We start from the raw sequence: 21,183 nt of genomic DNA, 5'->3' as shown, positions 1-21,183 counted from the left end.
ATACATGTACAGAGTTGCTTAGCAGTTGAATAACTCAAAATTGCATTTTGGAAGCTTGCTAAATGACAGACCTTCTTGTATCCTTTTGTGAACCCTCAAAATCTGAGACAGGTCTCAGTTAATTTAGAGAGTTAATTTTGCCAAAGTTGAGGACACGCGTCCGTGACATAGCCTCAGGAGGTCCTGTAGACATGTGCCCAAGGTGATCAAAGCACAGTTTGGTTTTATACATTCTAGGGAGACATGAGACATAAATCAACATATGTAAGATGAACATTGGTTCATTCTGGAAAGACTGGACAACTCAAAGCAAAGGCAGGAAGACTCTAAGTGGGGAGGGAGCTTCCAGGGCATAGATCGATAAGAGACAAATGGTTGCATTCCTTTGAGTTTCTGATTAGCCTCTACAAAGGAGGCAGTCAGATATGCATTTATCTCAGTGAGCACAGGGGTGACTTTTAAAAGAATGGGAGGCAGGTTGGCCCTAAGCAGTTCCCAGCTTGACTTTTTTCTCTTTAGCTTAGTGGGGTGGAGGCCCCAAGATTTATTTTCCTTTCACACTTTAGGCCTTATGTCTGTTTTTAGTTTTATATAGTAGAATTCCTTAAAACAGTCTTCAACTAATTCTCAGGATCTTCTTAAATTCAAAAGACAAATCGTATGAGCCCTCCTCCCTGTAACTTATTCCAAATCTTAATCCATGTTTTCTGTTTAGTTATGCAAAATAAATGGAAAGAATTCTGTTCTCCATCTCTAGCCTCCAAAACCTGAACCAAAACAAAAGTTGTCAAAACAGATTTTTCAGTAAGAATACGCTACACATCAAGTGGCTAATGTAAATTACAAAACAGGATGTTAATGGCAGACTGTAGTATTTCTATTGTACAGATAAAAATAATCAGGGTCAGAGAGATTAAATATTCTGCCCAAGGTCACACAGCTAAAAGCAGTGGAACAGGTATAAGAACCCATTTGTTCTGGTATTGATTGGTATTAACACTCTTTTTTTTTTTTTTTTTTTTAAATAAATAAGTGGATTCTGGCTATGTTGCCCAGGCCTGTCTGGAACTCCTGGGCCCAAGTGATCCTTCCACCTCCAAAGGGTTGGGATTACAGGCGTGAGCCAGTGAACCCAGCCATTAACACTCTTAACCACTACACTATACTACCTTCTTACATTTATGTATTTACTTATTTGAGACAAAGTCTCACCTTGTCACCCAAGCTGAAGTGCAGTGGCATCATCTCGGCTTACTCAACCTCCTGGGATCAAGTGATCCTCCCACCTCAGCCCCCAAAGTAGCTGAGACTACAGGTATGCCACCAAACTTGGCTAAGTAGTGTTATTTTTGGTAGAGACAGGGTTTTGCCATGTTGCCAAGGCTGGTCTCAAACTCCTGAACTCAACCAATCTGTCTGCCGTGGCCTCCCGAAGTACTGGGATTATAGGCCTGAGCCACTGTTCCCGGCCAAATTTATTTTCTTTTTCTTTCTTTCCTTTCTTTTCTTTGTTTCTCTTTCTTTTCTTTCCTTCATTCTTCCCTCCCCTTCCTTTCCCTTCCCTTTTCCCTACCCTTCCCTTTTCCCCTCCCTTGACCCTTCTATTCCCTTTTCCCTTCCCTTTTCCCTCCTCATCCTTCCCCTCCCCTTCCTTTCCCTTCCCTTTTCCCTACCCTTCCCTTTTCCCCTCCCTTCCCCCTTCTATTCCCTTTTCCCTCCTCATCCTTCCCCTCCCCTCCCTTTTTCCTCCTGCCTCAGCCTCCCAAGTAGCTGGGACCGTAGACATATCCCACCATGCCCAGCTATTTTATGTATTTTTGGTAGAGTTGGCGTTTTGTAGAGACCAGCATGTTGCCCAAGCTGGTATCGAACTACTGAGCTCAGGCGATCCACTCGCCTTGGCCTCCCAAAGTGTTGGTAGTAGAGGTGTGAGCCACCATCCCGGGCCCCAAATTTATTTTTATTTTATTTTATTTTTCTAGGTCAGGCATGGTGGCTCACACCTGTAATCCCAGCACGTTGGGAGGCCAAGATGGGAGACTCACTTGAGCCCAGAAGTTCCAGACCAGCCTTGGCAATATAGTGAGATGCCATCTCTATTTTTAAAAATATTTAAAAAATAAAATATTTTTCTATTCAACTTTCTTTTGTCACTACAAACCCAGAAGAGAATCTTTCTTACTTTTAAAAATGAGGAAATTGAGCCCCACAAGAAAAATTGCTATAGTTTATTGATCACTTGCTAAGCCATGTACTTCATTTAATCATCGCTTTTGAACACAGTGTTGTATAAAGTTGCCCAGACTCAAAAGCATGTACTCATAACATACTACACTAGGTGTTATGTTTTCCTCATCTCTGGTTATTTTTCTTTTTTTTTTTTTTTTTTTTTGAGACAGAGTCTTGCTCTGTCACCTAGGCTGCAGTGCAGTGGGGCGATCTTGGCTTACTGCAGCCTCTGCCTCCTGGGTTCCAGCAATTCTCCTGTATCAGCCTCCGGGGTAGCTGGAATTACAGGCACATGCCACCGCACCTGGCTAATTTTTGTATTTTTAGTAGAGAGGGGGTTTCACCATGTTGGCCAGGCTGGTCTCAAACTCCTGACCTCAGGTGGTCCACCCACCTCGGCCTCCCAAAGTGCTGGGATTACAGGCATGAGCCACCGCGCCCAGCCTCTGATTATTTTTCTTAGTGAGATCTTTTAGTCACAAATACGTATACAGAATTTACATTCCAGTCCCTTGGGTTTAATAATGTACAGACAGCAGACCCCCTGTATCTTCAGGTTTCAAACCCACAGATTCAGCCAATAGCAGATGTGGAACCTGCAGATGCAGAATGGCGACTGTAAGGGCCTTGAGCATCTGCAGATTTTGGTATCACGGGGATCCTGGAACCAATCTCCCCAAATACCCAGGGACAACTATAATTATTTTTGCTGATTGTTATGTCTCATTAGAATGCAAGCTTATTAAGGAAACCATATCGCTTCCTTTTTTCTTTCCTTTTTTTTTTTTTTTTTTTTGTGACAGTCTCGCTCTGTCACCCAGGCTGGAGTGCAGTGGCGCTATCTCAGCTTACTGCAATCTCTGCCTCCTGGGTTCAGGTGATTCTCCTGCCTCAGCTGCCCAAGTAGCTGGGACTACAGGTGCACACCACCACACCTGGCTAATTTTTTTTTTTTTCTATTTTTAGTACAGATGGGGTTTCACTATGTTGACCAGGCTGGTCTTGAATGCCTGACCTCAAGTGATCTGCCTATCTCGGCCTCTGAGAGTGCTGAGATTACAGGTGTGAGCCACCGCGCATGGCCTGCCTTTGAATTTTTTAAAGCATTTGAGCAGATATATTTTATAAATAGCAGTACTATTTAATAGCAATAAGTGGTTATTGAGCACTTACAATATGCCATTGTACTTAATGTGCATTATCCCATTTAATCCTCTCAACAGTTTAATCCATGCCACTCACCTTGTTCTCTTTGAGACTGATTCAATTCTGTTTTAGTCCCCTTATTCATTGCATGACAGTATAATTTTTGCCATTTCCTCCTAAACTTTGTAAACTCTACTTTGATCTCATCTGGTGTAATTCACCACTGCTCTTGTTTAAAGATCACATTCTCTAAACATTGTTATTTATCTGCACAGTACAAGAATATCTGTGCTTCTACAGAGTCTTGTCCACCCACTTTCCCTTCCAGAAGGGGATTGGTATGTGAATTCTGAGTGTTTGGATTGTTTGGCCCACCCTATTACCTCTCAACAACTCAAGCTCTCCTCACAATTAAAGAAATTAGGTAGCTTAAAGCTAAATATCCAAGACTATTTACCAGGTACCACTGCAACATTAATAAGGTTATTTCACAAAATCTTCCTCCCCTTGCCCAAATCTCCATCCTTCCTGACTTTACAAATATTTTCATGTTTATTTTTTATTTTTATTTTATTTTTTTAAGACAGAGTCTTGTTCTGTCACCAGGCTGGAGTGCAGTGGCATGAACTTGGCTGACTACAACCTCTCCCTCCCAGGTTCAAGTGATTCTTGTGCCTCAGCCTCAAGAGTAGCTGAGACTACAGGCATGAGCCACCATGCCTGGCTAATTTTTGTATTTTTAGTAGAGACAGGGTTTCACTTGTTGGCTAGGCTGGTCTCAAACTCCTGGTCTCAAGTGATCTGTGCTGGGATTATAAGCCTGAGCCACCAGAGCCGGCCAGAAATTTTTTTTTTTTTTTTTTTTTTTTTTTCAGAGGAAGTTTTGCTCTTGTTGCCCAGGCTGGAGTGCAATGGCGCAATCTCAGCTCACCAACACCCCCGCCTCCCGGTTTCAAGTGATTCTCCTGCCTCAGCCTCTCTAGCTGAGATTACAGGCATGCACCACCCTACCTGGCTAATTTTGTATTTTTAGTAGAGATGGGGTTTCTCCATGTTGGTCAGGCTGGTCTCAAATTCCTGACTTCAGGTGATCCGCCCACCTCAGCCTCCCAAAGTGCTGGGATTACAGGCGTGAGCCACTGCACCCAGCCCAGAATTTTTTTTTTTTTTGAGATGGAGTCTCACTCAGTTGCCCAGGCTAGAATGCAGTGGCACGACCTCGGCTTACTGCAGCCTCTGCCTCCCAGGTTCAAGCAGTTCTCTGCCTCAGCCTCCCAAGTACCTGAGATTATAGGCACCTGCCATGACGCCTGGCTAATTTTTGTATTTTTAGTAGAGACAGGGTTTCACCATATTGGCCAGGCTGGTCTTGAACTCCTGACCTCGTGATCCACCCACCTTGGCCTCCCAAAGTGCCGGGATACAGGCATGAGCCACCACACCCAGCAGAAATTTTTTTTAGTGTATCACAATTACTTAAATATCTTCCAAGCTACAAAACATAGAAACGAGAATTAATCTACAAATTTTTTTCCTCTAAAAATTAGATTTACTGATTCATGTTATACTGTCTTCATGGTAAATGGTGGTTGATAGTGTTAATGAAATAATCATCTAATGTTAAATTCATGTATCTGTATAGTTCTCAAATTTTAACAGAACTCTCAAACTTAAGCCTGAGGGTTTGTTCAAACTGGAATGCTAAAAGCTGGGCATGGTGGCCCACACTTGTAGTCCCAGCTACTTAGGAGGCTCATTGGAGCCTAGGAGTTAGAGTCTAGCCTGGACAACAAAGCAAGACCTCCTGTCTCGTGTCTTTCTTTTTCTTTCTTTCTTTTCTTTTCTTTTTTTCTTTTTTTTTGAGACAGTCTCACTCTGTTACCCAGGCTGGAATGCAGTGGTATGATCATGGCTCACTGCAACCTCGAGCTCTTGGGCTCAAGTGATCCTCTTCCCTTAATCTCCTGAGCAGCTTGGACTATAAGCATGTGCCCCCATGCCTGGCAAATTTTTAAAATTTTTTTAGAGATAGGGTCTTGCTTTGTTGCCTAGGCTGGTCTTGAACCCCTGGCTTCAAGCAATCCTCCCACCTTAGCCTCCCGAAGTATTGTGATTAAAGGTGTGAGCCACCATGCCAGCCAAGACTCCATCTTTTAAAACAAAATAACTAACTAAATTGCTGGGACTCTCACTTATAGCCAAGATCAAGTAACAAAAACCAGATTTACCCACTCACCTAAAATAAACAGAAACAAACTAGGCAGCAAATATGAAATAATGGTTTTTGAAGACACTGGACACCAGGCATCAAAGGACAATGATTCCTAAAAGAGAGGGCACAAATGCAGGGAGCTGGGAGATTGCCCCAGTTTATTGCCTTGGGAATGTGTCCAAGTTGCAGCACAGAAACAGGGAACAGAGTTAGCATGGTGGACTCTTTGAGCCAAGAGTCTAGGAAAACCAAACCTTAGGACAGAATTCCAGAGAGGAGAGAGCAGCACAGAAAGAGGGAGATCTGCAGAAGTTTCCTTAGAATATTCAGCAGAGTAATTATTAGCACATGAATCTGAGCAAACTACCCAAAACCAAGGGGAAAATCAACAGATAAGTTTAGAGGAAACATTGCCCAGGGTTTGTTGGGAACAATGCCTGGTTCTATCAGCCAGATTGAAAAAAACTCATAACCTGTGGGACAGTGGGTAGAGTACTCAAAAAGGTCTTGCCTCACTGATGAAGAATAATTAATTCTAGATTGAGCACTACTCTGGACCTACCTAAAAAATCACAAAAAACCTGAAAAGATCAAATTATTTCTGAGTCATTTAATTACATCCTAGAACAAACCTCACAAGGATTTAAAGTAAAACGAAAACACACAATATCGAACAAGGTAAAATTCTGGCATTTAATCCAAAATTATTGGGCATGCAAAGAGGAAGAATACATGACCATCATGGGAGTAACTGATCAATTGAAACCAACACAGAACTGACAGAGATGTTATTTTAAATAAGTAAAGACATGTAAGATATTTTTAAAAGACTTGAGCATCTAGAAGTAAAAACCACAATGAGATGAAAAGTACACTAGATGGAATTAATAGTAGATTAAATTATACAGAAGAAAAGATTAATAAACTTAAACTCATAGAAATAGGAACTATTCAAAATGAAACAGAAAAGAGTCAAAAAGAAAAAATGAAGAGCATTAGTGAGCTATGAAATAGCCTCAGGTAGCCTAATACATGGGTAACTGAAGTCCCTAAAAGAAGGGAAGAGGGACAGAAAAAAATATGTTAAGAAATAATGACCAGGCCGGGCGTGGTGGCTCACGCCTGTAATCCCAGCACTTTGGGAGGCCGAGGCGGGTGGATCACGAGGTCAGGAGATCGAGACCATCCTGGCTAACACGGTGAAACCCCGTCTCTACTAAAAATACAAAAAATTAGCCGGGCGAGGTGGCAGGCGCCTGTAGTCCCAGCTACGCGGGAGGCTGAGGCAGGAGAATGGTGTGAACCCTGGGGGGCGGAGCCTGCAGTGAGCCGAGATCACGCCACTGCACTCCAGCCTGGGTGAAAGAGCGAGACTCCATCTCAAAAAAAAAAAAGAAAAAGAAATAATGACCAATGACCCGCATTTTCCCAAATTTGGTTAAGCCACAGGTATAGATGCTTTACTACAAGCACAAGAAACATGGAGAAAATTATATCAAAGTATATTGCTATCAAATAAGTTGAAACCAGTGATAAAGAGGAAATCTTAAAAGCAGTCAGAGAAAGAGACTTAGGAACCATATAAGAACAAAGATAAGGGTGACATCAGATTTCTCACTGGAAACATTGCAGACAAGAAGTGGAGTAACATCTTAAAATAGTGAAAGTAAAAAAGGTCAGCCTAGAAATCTATGTTCAGCAAAAATATCTTATAAAAAGAAGGAAAAATAAAGATGCTTTCAGACATGCAAAAGTTGAAAGAATTCCTTGACAGTAAACCTATACTACCAGAAATGTTAAAGGCAGTTTTTCAGGCAAAAGAAAAATGATACCATATGGATCTACCCAAATAAATAGCATGGGAAAAGATTAAGTATAGTAGTGTATATGTAAACTTTTTTTTTTTTTTTATTTGAGATGGAGTCTCACTCTGTCGCCCAGGCTGGAGTGCAGTGGCGTAATCTCGGCTCACTGCAAGCTCCGCCTCCCGGGTTCACGCCATTCTCCTGCCTCAGCCTCTCCAAGTAGCTGGGACTACAGGCGCCCGCCACCACGCCCGGCTAATTTTTTGTATTTTTTTTTTTTTAGTAGAGACGGGGTTTCACCGTGGTCTCGATCTCCTGACCTCGTGATCCGCCCACCTCGGCCTCCCAGAGTGCTGGGATTACAAGCGTGAGCCACCACGCCTGGCCGTAAACTTTTTAATTTAAAACTTTTTTCAAAAAAAGATAACTGTTTAAGCAAAAATAACATACTGTGAGATTTATAACATATAAATTTATGAACAATAATATAAAGACTGGAAGAAAAAAATGGAAACACATTATTGTAAGGTTCCTATTCTATACACGAAGTGGTATATCACTGAAGGTAGACTAGTAAATTAAAGATGTATATAATAGCAGGGCGGTTCCGAGATGGCCAAATAGGAACAGCTCCAGTCTACAGCTCCCAGTGCAAGTGACTCAGAAGACAGGTGATTTCTGCATTTCCAACTGAGCTTTGAAGTGAGTAGTAGTTCTCCCAGCATGGAGTTTGAGATCTGAGGATGGACAGACTGCCTCAAGTGGGTCCCTGACCCCCGAGTAGCCTAACTGGGAGGCACCCCCCAGTAGGGGCAGACCAACACCCCACATGGCCGGGTACCCCTCTGAGACAAAGCTTCTGGAGGAACGATCAGGCAACAACATTTGCTGTTTAGCAATATTCACGGTTCTGCAGCCTCTGCTGCTGATACCCAGGCAAACAGCGTCTGGAGTGGACCTCCAGCAAACTCCAGCAGACCTGCAGCTGAGGGTCCTGACTGTTAGAAGGAAAACTAACAGAAAGGACATTCACGTCAAAACCCCATCTGTACGTCACCATCATCAAAGACCAAAGGTAGATAAAACCACAAAGATGGGGAAAATACACATCAGAAAAGCTGAAAATTCTAAAAATCAGAGTGCCTCTCCCCCTCCAAAGGAACACAGCTCCTCACCAGCAACAGAACAAAGGTGGACAGAGAATGACTTTGTTGAGTTGAGAGAAGAAGGCTTCAGATGATCAAACTTCTCCAAGCTAAAGGAGGAAGTTGGAGCCCACACAAAGAAGTAAAAAACCTTGAAAAAGATTAGACGAATGGCTAACTAGAATAACCAGTGTAGAGAAGTCCTTAAATGACCTGATGGAGCTGAAAACCATAGCACGAGAACTACATGATGAATGCACAAGCTTCAGTAGCTGATTTGATCAACTGGAAGAAAGGGTATCAGTGATTGAAGATCAAATGAATGAAATGAAGTGAGAAGTTTAGAGAAAAGAGTAAAAAGAAATGAACAAAGCCTCCAAGAAATATGGGACTATGTGAAAAGACCAAATCTACGTCTGATTGGTGTACCTGAAAGCGATGGGGAGAATGAAACCAAGTTGGAAAACACTCTAAAGGATATTATCCAGGAGAACTTCCCCAATCTAGCAAGGCAGGCCAACATTAAAATTCAGGAAGTACAGAGAACCACCCAAAGATACTCCTCGAGAAGAGCCAACTCCAAGACACATAATTGTCAGATTCACCAAAGTTGAAATGAAGGAAAAAATGTTAAGGGCAGCCAGAGAGAAAGGTCGGGTTACCCACAAAGGGAAGCCTATCAGACTAACAGCTCATCTCTTGCCAGAAACTCTACAAGCCAGAAGAGAGTGGGGGCCAATATTCAATATTCTCAAAGAAAAGAATTTTCAACCCAGAATTTCATATCCAGCGAAACTAAGCTTCATAAGCAAAGGAGAAATAAAATCCTTTACAGACAAGCAAATGCTGAGAGATTTTGTCACCACCAGGCCTGCCCTAAAAGAGCTCCTGAAGGAAGCACTAAACATGGAAAGGAACAGCCAGTACCAGCCACTGCAAAAACATGCCAAATTGTAAAGACCATCCAGGCTAGGAATAAACTGCATCAACTAATGAGCAAAATAACCAGCTAACATCATAATGACAGGATCAAATTCACACATAACAATATTAACCTTAAATGTAAATGGGCTAAATGCTCCTATTAAAAGACAGACTAGCAAATTGCACAAAGAGTCAAGACCCATCACTGTGCTGTATTCAGGAGACTCATCTCATGTGCAGAGACACACATAGGCTCAAAATAAAGGGATGGAGGAAGATCTGCCAAGCAAATGGAAAACAAAAAGGCAGGGGCTGCAATCCTAGTCGCTGATAAAACAGACTTTAAACCAACAAAGATCAAAAGAGACAAAGAAGGCCATTACATAATGCTAAAAGGATCAATTCAACAAGAAGAGCTAACTATCCTAAATATATATGCACCCAATACAGGAGCACCCAGATTCATAAAGCAAGTCCTTAGAGACCTACAAAGAGATTTAGACTCCCACACAATAATAATGGGAGCCTTTAACACCCCACTGTCAACATTAGACGGATCAACGAGACAGAAAGTTAACAAGGATATCCAGGAATTGAACTCAGCTCTGCACCAAGCAGACCTAATAGACATCTACAGAACTCTCCACCCCAAATCAACAAAATATACATTCTTCTCAGCACCACATCACACTTATTCCAAAATTGAACACATAGTTGGAAGTAAAGCACTCCTCAGCAAATATAAAAGAACAGAAATTATAACAAACTCTCTCAGACCACAGTGCAATCAAACTAGAACTCTGGATTAAGAAACTCACTCAAAACCGCTCAACTACATGGAAACTGAACAACCTGCTCCTGAATGACTACTGGGTACATAACGAAATGAAGGCAGAAATAAAGATGTTCTTTGAAACCAATGAGAACAAAGACACAACATACCAGAATCTCTGGGACACATTTAAAGCAGTGTGTAGAAGGAAATTTGTAGCACTAAATGCCCACAAGAGAAAGCAGGAAAGATCTAAAATTGACACCCTAACATCACAATTGACAGAACTAGAGAAGGAAGAGCAAACACATTCAAAAGCTAGCAGAAGGCAAGAAATAACTAAGATCAGAGCAGAACTGAAGCAGATAGAGACACAAAAAAATCCTTCAAAAAAATCAATGAATCCAGGAGCTGGTTTTTTTAAAAGATAACAAAATTGATAGACTGCTAGCAAGACTAATAAAGAAGAGAGAAGAATCAAATAGACACAATACAAAATGATAAAGGGGATATCACCACCAATCCCACAGAAATACTACCATCAGAGAATACTATAAACACCTCTATGCAAATAAACTAGAAAATCTAGAAGAAATAGATAAATTCCTGGACACATACACCCTCCCAAGACTAAACCAGAAAGAAATTGAATCCCTGAATAGACCAATAACAGGCTCTGAAATTGAGGCAATAATTAATAGTCTACCAACCAAAAAAAGTCCACGACCAGATGGATTCACAGCCAAATTCTACCAGAGGTACAAGGAGAGCTGGTATGATTCCTTCTGAAACTATTCCAATCAATAGAAAAAGAGGGAATCCTCCCTAACTCATTTTATGAGGCCAGCATCATCCTGATACCAAAGCCTGGCAGAGACACAACAAAAAAAGAATTTTAGACCAGTATCCCTGATGAACATCGATGCAAAAATCCTCAATAAAATACTGGCAAACCAAATCCAGCAGCACACCAAAATCTTATCCATCATGATCAAGTAGGCTTCATCCCTGGGATGCAAGGCTGGTTCAACATATGCAAATCAATAAACATAATCCAGCATATAAACAGAACCAAAAACAAACCACATGATTATCTCAATAGATGCAGAAAAGGCCTTCGACAAAATTCAACATCCCTTCATGCTAAAAACTCTCAATAAATTAGGTATTGATGGGGCGTATCTCAAAATAATAAGAGCTATTTATGAGAAACCCACAGCCAATATCATACTGAATGGGCAAAAACTGGAAGCATTCCCTTTGAAAACTGGCACAAGATGGGGATGCCCTCTCTCACCACTCCTATTCAACATAGTGTTGGAAGTTCTGGCCAGGGCAATCAGGCAAGAGAAAGAAAGGTATTCAGTTAGGAAAAGAGGAAGTCAACCTGTTTGCAGATGACATGATTGTATATTTAGAAAACCCCATCATCTCAGCCCAAAATCTCCTTAACCTGATAAGCAACAAAGTCTCAGGATACAAAATCAATATGCAAAAATCACAAACATTCTTATACACCAATAACAGACAAACAGAGAGCCAAATCATGAGTGAAATCCCATTCACAATTGCTTCAAAGAGAATAAAATACCTAGGAATTCAACTTACAAGGGATGTGAGGGACCTCTTCAAAGAGAACTACAAACCACTGCTCAAGGAAATAAAAGAGGACACAAACAAATGGAAGAACATTCCATGCTCATGGATAGGAAGAATCAATATCATGAAAATGGCCATACTGCCCAAGGTAATTTATAGATTCAGTGCCATCCCCATCAAGCTACCAATGACTTTCTTCACAGAATTGGAAAAAATTAAGGTTCATATGGAACCAAAAAAGAGCCCACATTGCCAAGACAATCCTAAGCCAAAAGAACAAAGCTGGAGGCATCATGCTACCTGACTTCAAACTATACTACAAGGCTACAGTAACCAAAACAGCATGGTACTGGTACCAAAACAGAGATATAGACCAATGGAAAAGAACAGAGCCCTCAGAAATAATACCACACATCTACAACTATCTGATCTTTGACAAACCTGACAAAAACAAGAAATGGGGAAACGATTCTCTATTTAATAAATGGTGCTGGGAAAACTGGCTAGCCATATGTAGAAAGCTGAAACTGGATCCCTTCCTTACACCTTATACAAAAATTAAGTCAAGACGGATTAAAGATTTAAATGTTAGACCTAAAACCATAAAAACCCTAGAAGAAAACCTAGGCAATACCATTTAGGACATAGGCATGGGCAAAGACTTCATGTCTAAAACACCAAAAGCAATGGCAACAAAAGCCAAAATTGACAAATGGGATCTAATTAAACTAAAGAGCTTCTGCACAGCAAAAGAAACTACCATCAGAGTGAACAGGTAACCTACAGAATGGGAGAAAATTTTTGCAATCTACTCATCTGACAAAGGGCTAATATCCAGAATCTACAAAGAACTTAAACAAACTTACAAGAAAAAAACAACCCCATCAAAAAGTAGGCAAAGGATATGAACAGACACTTCTCAAAAGAAGACATTTATGCAGCCAACAGACACATGAAAAAATGCTCATCATCACTGGCCATCAGAGAAATGCAAATCAAAACCACAATGAGATAACATCTCACACCAGTTAGAATGGTGATCATTAAAAAGTCAGGAAACAACAGGTGCTGGAGAGGATGTGGAGAAATAGGAACACTTTTACACTGTTGGTGGGAGTGTAAATTAGTTCAACCATTGTGGAAGACAGTGTGGCTCTTTGTCAAGGATCTAGAAATACCATTTGACCCAGCAATTCCATTACTGGGTATATACCCAAAGGATTATAAATCATGCTGCTATAAAGCCACATGCACACGTATGTTTATCATGGCACTATTCACAATAGCAAAGACTTGGAACCGACCCAAATGTCCATCAATGATAGACTGGATTAAGAAAATGTGGCACATATACTCCATGGAATGCTATGCAGCCATAAAAAAGAATGAGTTCACGTCCTTTGTGGGGGCATGGATGAAGCTGGAAACCATCATTCTGAGCAAACTATCACAAGGACAAAAAAAACAAACATCGCATGTTCTCACTCATAGGTGGGAATTGAACAATGAGAACACTTGGACACAGGAAGGGGAACATCACACACCGGGGCCTGTTGTGGGGTGGGGGGAGGGGGGGGGATAGCATTAGGAGATATACCTAATGCTAAATGACGAGTTAATGGGTGCAGCACACCAACATGGCACATGTATACATATGTAACCAACCTGCACGTTGTGCACATGTACCCTAGAACTTAAAGTATAATAAAAAAAGATGTATACAATATACCTTAAAGTAACCAGTAAAATAATAAAAGAATATATATTTAATAGTCACTCAGAGATAAAGTGAAACCATTAAAAATATTCCATTACGGTGGCTCATGCCTGTAATCCCAACACTTTTGGAGGCCAAGGCGTGTGGATCACAAAGCCAGGAGATTGAGACCATCCTGACCAACATGGTGAAACCCTGTGTCTACTAAAGACACAAAAATTAGCTGGGTGCAGTGGTGCACGCCTGTAGTCCCAGCTACTCGGGAGGCTGAGGCAAGAGAATCACTTGAACCGGGAAAGTGGAGGTTGCAGTGAGCTGATATTACGCCACTGCACTTCAGCCTGGTGACAAAGTGAGAGTTCACCTCAAAAAGAAAAAAAAAAATTCTATTAATTTGAAAGAACCCAGGAAAAAGAAAGAGAATAAAGACCAGATAAGACAAACAGAAAACAAATAGCAAGATAATAGACTCTATCCTAACTCTATAATTACGTTAATGAAATGAAATAAACATACCAATTTAAAAGGCAAACATTGAGTAAAAAAGCAAGAATGAACTATAGGCTACATACAAAAAACTTTTTTTTCTTTTTTTGGTGACGGAGTCTCGCTCTGTCACCCAGGCTGGAGTACAGTGGCATGATCTCGGCTCACTGCAACCTCCACCTCCCGGGTTCAAGCAATTTTCCTGCCTCAGCCTCCCAAGTAGCTGGGACTACAGGCGCCTGTGACCGTGCCTGGCTAATTTTTCGTATTTTAGTAGAGATGGTGTTTCACCGTGTTACCCAGGCTGGTCTCAAACTCCTGAGCTCAGTCAATTTGCCTGCCTCGGCCTCCCAAAGTGCTAGAATTACGGGCGTGAGCCACTGCCTGGCCAAAAAAAAAAAAAATTTTTTTTTTTTTTTTTTTTTGAGACAGTCTTACTCTGTCACCCAGGCTAGAGTGCAGTGTCGCGATCTCGGCTCACTGCAACCTCTGCCGCCTGGGTTCAGGTGATTCTCCTGCCTCAGCCTCTCAAGTAGCTGCAATTACAGGCACCTGCCACCGCACCTGGGTAATTTTTGTATTTTTCGTAGAGATGGTTTCACCATCTTGGTCAAGCTGGTCTTGAACTCCTGACCTTGTGATCTATCCACCTCAGCCTCCCAAAGTGCGGGGATAACAGGCGTGAGCCACCACGCCTGGACTGAAAAACTTTTAAAAGACGCCTGTGGCTCACGCCTGCAATCCCAGCACTTTTGGAGGCCGAGGAGGGCGGATCACGAGGTCAGGAGATCAAGACCATCCTGGCTAACACGGTGAAACCCCATCTCTACTAAAAATACAAAAAAATTAGCCAGGCATGGTGGCAGGCACCTGTAGTCCCAGCTACTTGGGAGGCTGCGGCAGGAGAATGGCGTGAACCCGGGAGGTGGAGCTTGCAGTGAGCCGAGATCACACCACTGCACTCCAGCCTGGATGACAGAGCGAGACTCCATCTCAAAAAAAAAAAAAAAAAAGAAATATGAAGACACAAATAGGTTAAGAGTGTAATTATGGAAAAGATATACTCTGCTAACACTAGTGAAAAGAAAGCCAGGATAATTCTACTAATATCAGATAAAGTAGATTTTAGACCAAAGAATACATGAATCCACAGTTATTATAGTCAAGAGATTTCAATAGCCCTCTCATATATACAACAAACAGGCAGAAAATCTGACATGAACAATACTATCAGCCAACCTGACCTAACTGACATTTATAAAACACTCCACCCAACAACAGCAAAATACACATTGTTCTCAAGTGTGTACCCAGAACATTTACCAAGATAAACTATATTCTGGGCCATAAAACAAATCTTAAATGGGAAAGGATTCAAGTCATACCAAGTATGTTCACAGACCACATTGAAATTAAATTAGAAGTCAATAACAAAAAGATTTTTGGAAAATCTGCTGCTTTAGTTTGTGTTTTTAGAAAAAAAATTTTGAAGGAGAAATCTCCAAATATTTGGAAAGTAACACCCTTCTAAATAACTCTTGGATCAAGAAGTCATTATATAAAAAAGACACCTGCCGGACACGGTGGCTCACACCTGCAGTCCTTTTTTTTTTTTTTTTTTTTTTGAGAGTCTCGCTCTGTCGTCCAGACTGGAGTGCAGTGGCGCAATCTCGGCTCACTGCAAGCTCCACCTCCTGAGTTCACGCCATTCTCCCACCTCAGCCTCCCAAGTAGCTGGGACTACAGGCGCCTGCCAACACGCCCGGCTAAATTTTTTGGTATTTTTTAGTAGAGGGAGGCGGAGGCGGGTGTAATCTTTTCTAAAAATACAAAGGTCAGGAGTTCAAGACCAGCCTGACCAAGATGATGAAAACCCGTCTCTGAAAAATACAAAAATTAGCCGGGCATGGTGGCAGGCACTTGTAATACCAGCTACTTGGGAGGCTGAGGCAGGAGAATCGCTTGAACCCGGGCGGCAGATGTTGCAGTGAGCCGAGATCGTGCCACTGCATTCTAGCCTGGGTGACAGAGTGAGACTGTGTCTCAAAAAAAAAAAAAAAGAGGCGGAGCTTGCAGTGAGCCGAGATTGCGCCACTGCACTCCAGCCCGGGCGACAGAGCGAGACTCTGTCTCAAAAAAAAAAAAAAAGTTTTTTTATGGCCAGGCAGTGGCTCCACCTGTAATCTTGGGACTACAGGCACCCGCCACTGCACCTGGCTAATTTTTTGTATTTTAGTAGAGACGGGGTTTCACCATGTTGTCCAGGCTGGTCTCGAAGTCCTGAGCTCAGGCAGTTCGCCCCCCTCGGCCTCCCAAAGTGCTAGGAAAAAGAACTGGAAGCCATTATCTTAAATGAAATAACTCAAACAGAAAGTTAATACTAATGAGCTCACTTATAAGTATGAGCTGAACAATATGTACACATGGAAAAAGAAATTATAAGGTATTTTGAATTGAATGAAAATAAATACAGAATCTACTATAATTTGTGTGATGACACTAAAGCAGTACTTAGGGGGAAGTTTATAGCACTAAAAGCTTATATTAGAAAAGAAGATGGTCTCATGTCAACAACTTCAACTTCTACCTTGAGTAACTAAAAAAAGAGAGAAAATTAAAACCAAAGTAAACAAAAGAAAGACTAAAGCAGAAGTCTGTGAAATTGAAAGAAAAATATAGGCCAGGTGTGAGCCAGCACCTTGGGAGGCCGAGGCAGGCGGATTATTTGAGGTCAGGAGTTTGAGACCAGCCTGGCCAACATGGTGAAACCTCGTCTCTACTAAAAACTTAAAGGTTAGTTAGGCATGGAGTCGTGCTCCTGTAATCTCGGCAACCCAGGAGGCTGAGGCAGGAGAATTGCTTGAACCCGGGAGACGGAGGTTGCAGTGACCCAAGATCATGCTACTGTACCCCAGTCTGGATGACAGAGTGAGACTCTATCTCAAGAAAAAAAAATACAGAAAATCAATAAATACAATAAATATAATCAAAACATGGTTATTTGAGATCAGTAAAATGGATAAGCCTCTAATATCAGGAATGAGAGGTTACATCACGATAGGGTCTACAGATATTAAAAGGATAATGAGGGAATAATTTCATGTCCATAAATTTGACAACTTAGATGAAATGGACAAATTTCTTCAAAGACAAACTACCAAAGCTCACTTTAAATAAACAGGCCAGGCGTGCTGCTCATGCCTGTAATCCTAGTACTTTGAGAGGCCAAGGCAGGAGGATCACTTGAGCCCAGTAGTTGGAGAGCAGCCTGGGCAACATGGCAAAACCTCATCTCTACAAAAAATGCAAAAAATTAGCCAGGTGTGGTGGTGTACGGCTGTACTCCCAGCTACTCAGGAGGCTGATGTGGCAGAATCACTTGAGCCCAGCAGAGAGAGGCTGCAGTGAGACATGACTGCACCACTGTAGTAGCCTGGGCTACAAAGTGAGACCTTGTCTCAAAGAAAAAAGAAGAAGGAAGAAGAAGAAAAGAAGGAGGAGGAGGAGGAGGCAGTGGGGAGGAGGAGGAGGAGGGAGGAAAAGAAGGAAGAGAAAGAAGAGTAGGAGGAGGAGAAAGAAGGGAGAAGAAAGGAGGAGGAAGAGGAGGAAGGAGGAGGAAGAGGAAGAGGAGAAGGAGAAGAAACAGACTACCTAAGCCTTGTGTCTATTTTAAAAATTAAAAATGTAGTTAAACACCATCCCACAGAAAATTCTAGGTCCAAATAGCTTAACTGCTAAATTCTACCAGACCTTTAAGGAAGATATAATACCAATTTGACACAAACTTCCAACTCATTCTGTGAAGCCTGATACCAAAAGCAGACAGAGACATTACCAAAAAAATGACAAACCAGCTGGGTGTGGTGGCTCATGCCTGTAATCCTAGCACTTTGGGAGGCTAAGGCAGGCAGATTGCCTGAGCTCAGGAGTTCAAGACCAGCCTGGGCAACACAGTGAAACTCCGTCTCTACTAAAATACAAAAAATTAGCTGGGCATGATGGTGCATGCCTGTAGTCCCAGCTACTCAAGAGGCTGAGGCAGGAGAATTGCTTGAACCCAGGAAGCGGAGGTTGCAGTGAGTCAAGATCGTACCACTGCACTCCAGCCTGGGTGACAGAGCGAGACTCCATCTCCAAACAAAACAAAACAAAACAAAACAAAATGACAAACCAGTATGTCTCATGAACATAGATGTAAAAATTCAAAAACAAATTTAGCAAAGATCATAAAAAATATTCTAGGCCAGGCACAGTGACTCATGTTTGTGATCCTTGCTCTTTGGGAGGCTGAAGTGGGAGGATCATTTGAGCTCAGGAGTTCGAGAGCAGCCTGGGCAACATAGTGAGACCTCATCGCTACAAAAAATTTAAAAATTAGCCAGGTGTAGTGACACAAGCCTGTAGTCCCAGTTACTTGGAGGCTGATGCTAGAGGATTGCTTAAGCCCAGGAGGTCAAGGATGCAGTGAGCTATGATCAAGCCACTGCACTCCAGCCTGGGTGACAAAGCAAGACCCTGTCTAATAAAAAGTAGTAAAAATAGAACTATCATTTGACCTAGCAATCCCATTGCAGGGTATATACTCAAAGGAAAATAAATCATTCTACCAAAAAAATACCTGCACTCATGTGTTTATTGCAGCACTATTCACAATAGCAAAGACATGGAATCCACCCAGTGCCCATCAAGAGTGGATAGGGCCAGGCTCGGTGGCTCACACCTGTAATTCCAGCACTTTGGGAGGCCAAGGTGGGAGGATCACTTGAGCCCAAGAGTTTGAGTCCAGCCTGGGCAACACTGTGAAAGCTCATCTGTACAAAAAATTTTTTTTTTAATTAGCCAAGTGTAGTGGCACACACCTGTGGTCCCAGCTACCAGGAAGGCTGAGGTGGGGGTCCCCTTGAGCCTGGGAGGTCAAGGCTGCAGTGAGCCAAGATCGTGCCACCACACTCTAGCCTGGGCAACAGAGTGAGTGAGACGCTGCTTTAAAAAAAAAAAAAAAAAGAAAAAAAACCATAGTGGATTGGATAAAGAAAATGTGGTACATATACACCAAGGAATACTATATACCCATAAAAAGAACAAAATCGAGTCCTTTGCAACAAGGTGGATGCAGCTGGAGGCCATTATCCTAAGCAAATTAATGCAGAAACAGAAAACCAAATACTATAAGTTCTCACCTATAAGTAGGAAGTAAACACTGGGTACACACAGACACAAAGATGGGAAAAATGAACACTGGAGATTCCAAAAGTGAGGAGGAAGGGAGGGAGGCAACAGTTGAAAAAATACTTATAAGGTACTATGTCCACTACTTCAGCGACGGGATCCTTAGAAGCCCAAATCTCAGCATCACACAATATATCCATGTAACAAACCTGCACATATCCTCTCTGAATCTTAAAGAAATTCTATTGATTTGATAAATGAGGTTAATAACAGGAATAGAGTTGGTTTAACATAAATCAATCATATTTACAAATTAAAAAGGCTATACACTCATCTCGATAGAAGCAGATACAAATGCATTTGTTTTATGGTAGATTTTGTTTGTTTGTTTGTTTTTTGAGACAGGGTCTCACTCTGTTGCCTAGGCTTGAGTGCATGGTATGGTGATGGCTCGCTGCAGCCTCAACCTCCCAGGCTCAATCAATCCTCCCATCTTAGTCTCCCAAGTAGCTGGGACTACAGGCATGAACTACCATGATCTGCTTAATTTTAGTTTGTTTTTGTTTTTGGTTTTTTTGAGACGGAGTTTCGCTCTTCTTGCCCAGGCTGGAGTGCAATGGCGCGATCTCAGCTCACCGCAACCTCCGCCTCCCAGGTTCAAACGATTCTCCTGCCTCGGTCTCCTGAGTAGCTGGGATTACAGGCATGCACCACCATGTCTGGCTAATTTTGTATTTTTAGTAGAGACAGGGTTTCACCATGTTGCCCAGGCTAGTCTCAAACTCCTGGGCTCAAGTGATCTGCTTGCCTCAGCCTCCCAAAGTGCTGGGATTACAGGTGTAAGCCACTCCACCCGGCCAACAAATGTGTTTGTCAAATATATTTGTTAAATGCGCATTAATATACACACTTGTTAAATACATTTAACAAATTAAATTATTTGATAAATACATTTAACAAATTAAATTATTTGATAAATACATTTAACAAATTAAATTATTTGATAAATACATTTAACAAATTAAATTATTTGATAAATACATTTAACAAATTAAATACATTTGTCAAATACTTTATATGTAGCCTATTATTGATAAAAACTCTCAGGCAGGACGGGTGCGGTGGCTCACGCCTGTAATCCCAGCACTTTGAGAGGCCAAGGTGGGCGGATCACGAGGTCAAGAGATTGAGACCATCTGGCTAACACGGCGAAACCCCGTCTCTTCTAAAAATACAAAAAATTAGCCGGGTGTGGTGGCAGGTGCCTGTAGTCCCAGCTACTCAGGAGGACCCAGGAGACAAGAGGTTGCAGTGAGCCAAGATCATGCCACTGCACTCCAGCCTGGGCAACAGAGCAAGACTTCATCTGGAAAAAAAAAAAAAAAAAAAAAAACACCTCTCAGGCAAACTAGAAACAGAAAGGGACTTCATCAACTTGATAAAGAACATCTCCGTGTTGTATGAAAGGAGAGAAAGTTAGCACTTCCCTTGGCAAGGATGGAAGAGGCCCTCAGGCCTGACAACATGCATATGGTTAAGGCATTGCCACCTACTTCGTAGCGTCTAACCATCGTTATTTTTGCTGGGTGCGGTGGCTCACGCCTGTAATCCCAGCATTTTGGAAGCCATGGTAGGTGGATCATGAGGTCAGGAGATGGAGACCATCCTAGCAAACATGGTGAAACCCCATCTCTACTAAAATACAAAAATTAGCCGGGCGTGGTGGTGGGCCTGTACTCCCAGCTACTCAGGAGGCTGAGGCAGGACAATCACTTGAACCCGGGAGGCAGAGGTTGCAGTGAGCCAAGATTACACCACTGCACTCCAGCCTGGGCAACAGAGCAAGACTCTGTCCCAAAAAATCAATCAATCAATCAAATAAAAAATTTTAAAAAGAACATCTATAAAAAACCTACAGCTAGTATCATAATTAGTGATGAAAAATTGAGGCCGGGCACCGTCACGCCTGTAATCCTAGC

General features: G+C 41.9%; 1 protein-coding gene, 1 long non-coding RNA gene and 1 other non-coding gene across 3 annotated transcripts in view; all 3 read left to right on the top strand.

Moving 5' to 3' along the window:
* Positions 1-21,183, top strand: part of PDE12 (phosphodiesterase 12) — a 96,402-nt gene that overhangs the window by 38,171 nt on the left and 37,048 nt on the right. The window lies entirely within an intron of this gene.
* Positions 1-21,183, top strand: part of LOC129479794 (uncharacterized) — a 32,575-nt gene that overhangs the window by 1,217 nt on the left and 10,175 nt on the right. The gene's annotated exons all lie outside the window — the stretch shown is intronic.
* On the top strand, positions 20,658-20,783 carry LOC129461634 (U6atac minor spliceosomal RNA). Its single transcript, XR_008650631.1, has one exon. It is a non-coding gene; the product is annotated as a U6atac minor spliceosomal RNA (small nuclear RNA).

The sequence above is a fragment of the Symphalangus syndactylus genome, chromosome 1 (genome assembly GCF_028878055.3).
Source record: "Symphalangus syndactylus isolate Jambi chromosome 1, NHGRI_mSymSyn1-v2.1_pri, whole genome shotgun sequence".
Classification (NCBI taxonomy): domain Eukaryota; kingdom Metazoa; phylum Chordata; class Mammalia; order Primates; family Hylobatidae; genus Symphalangus; species Symphalangus syndactylus.
The sequence above is the reverse complement of the archived record's forward strand: the minus strand, read 5'-3'. Positions and strand labels throughout refer to the sequence as shown.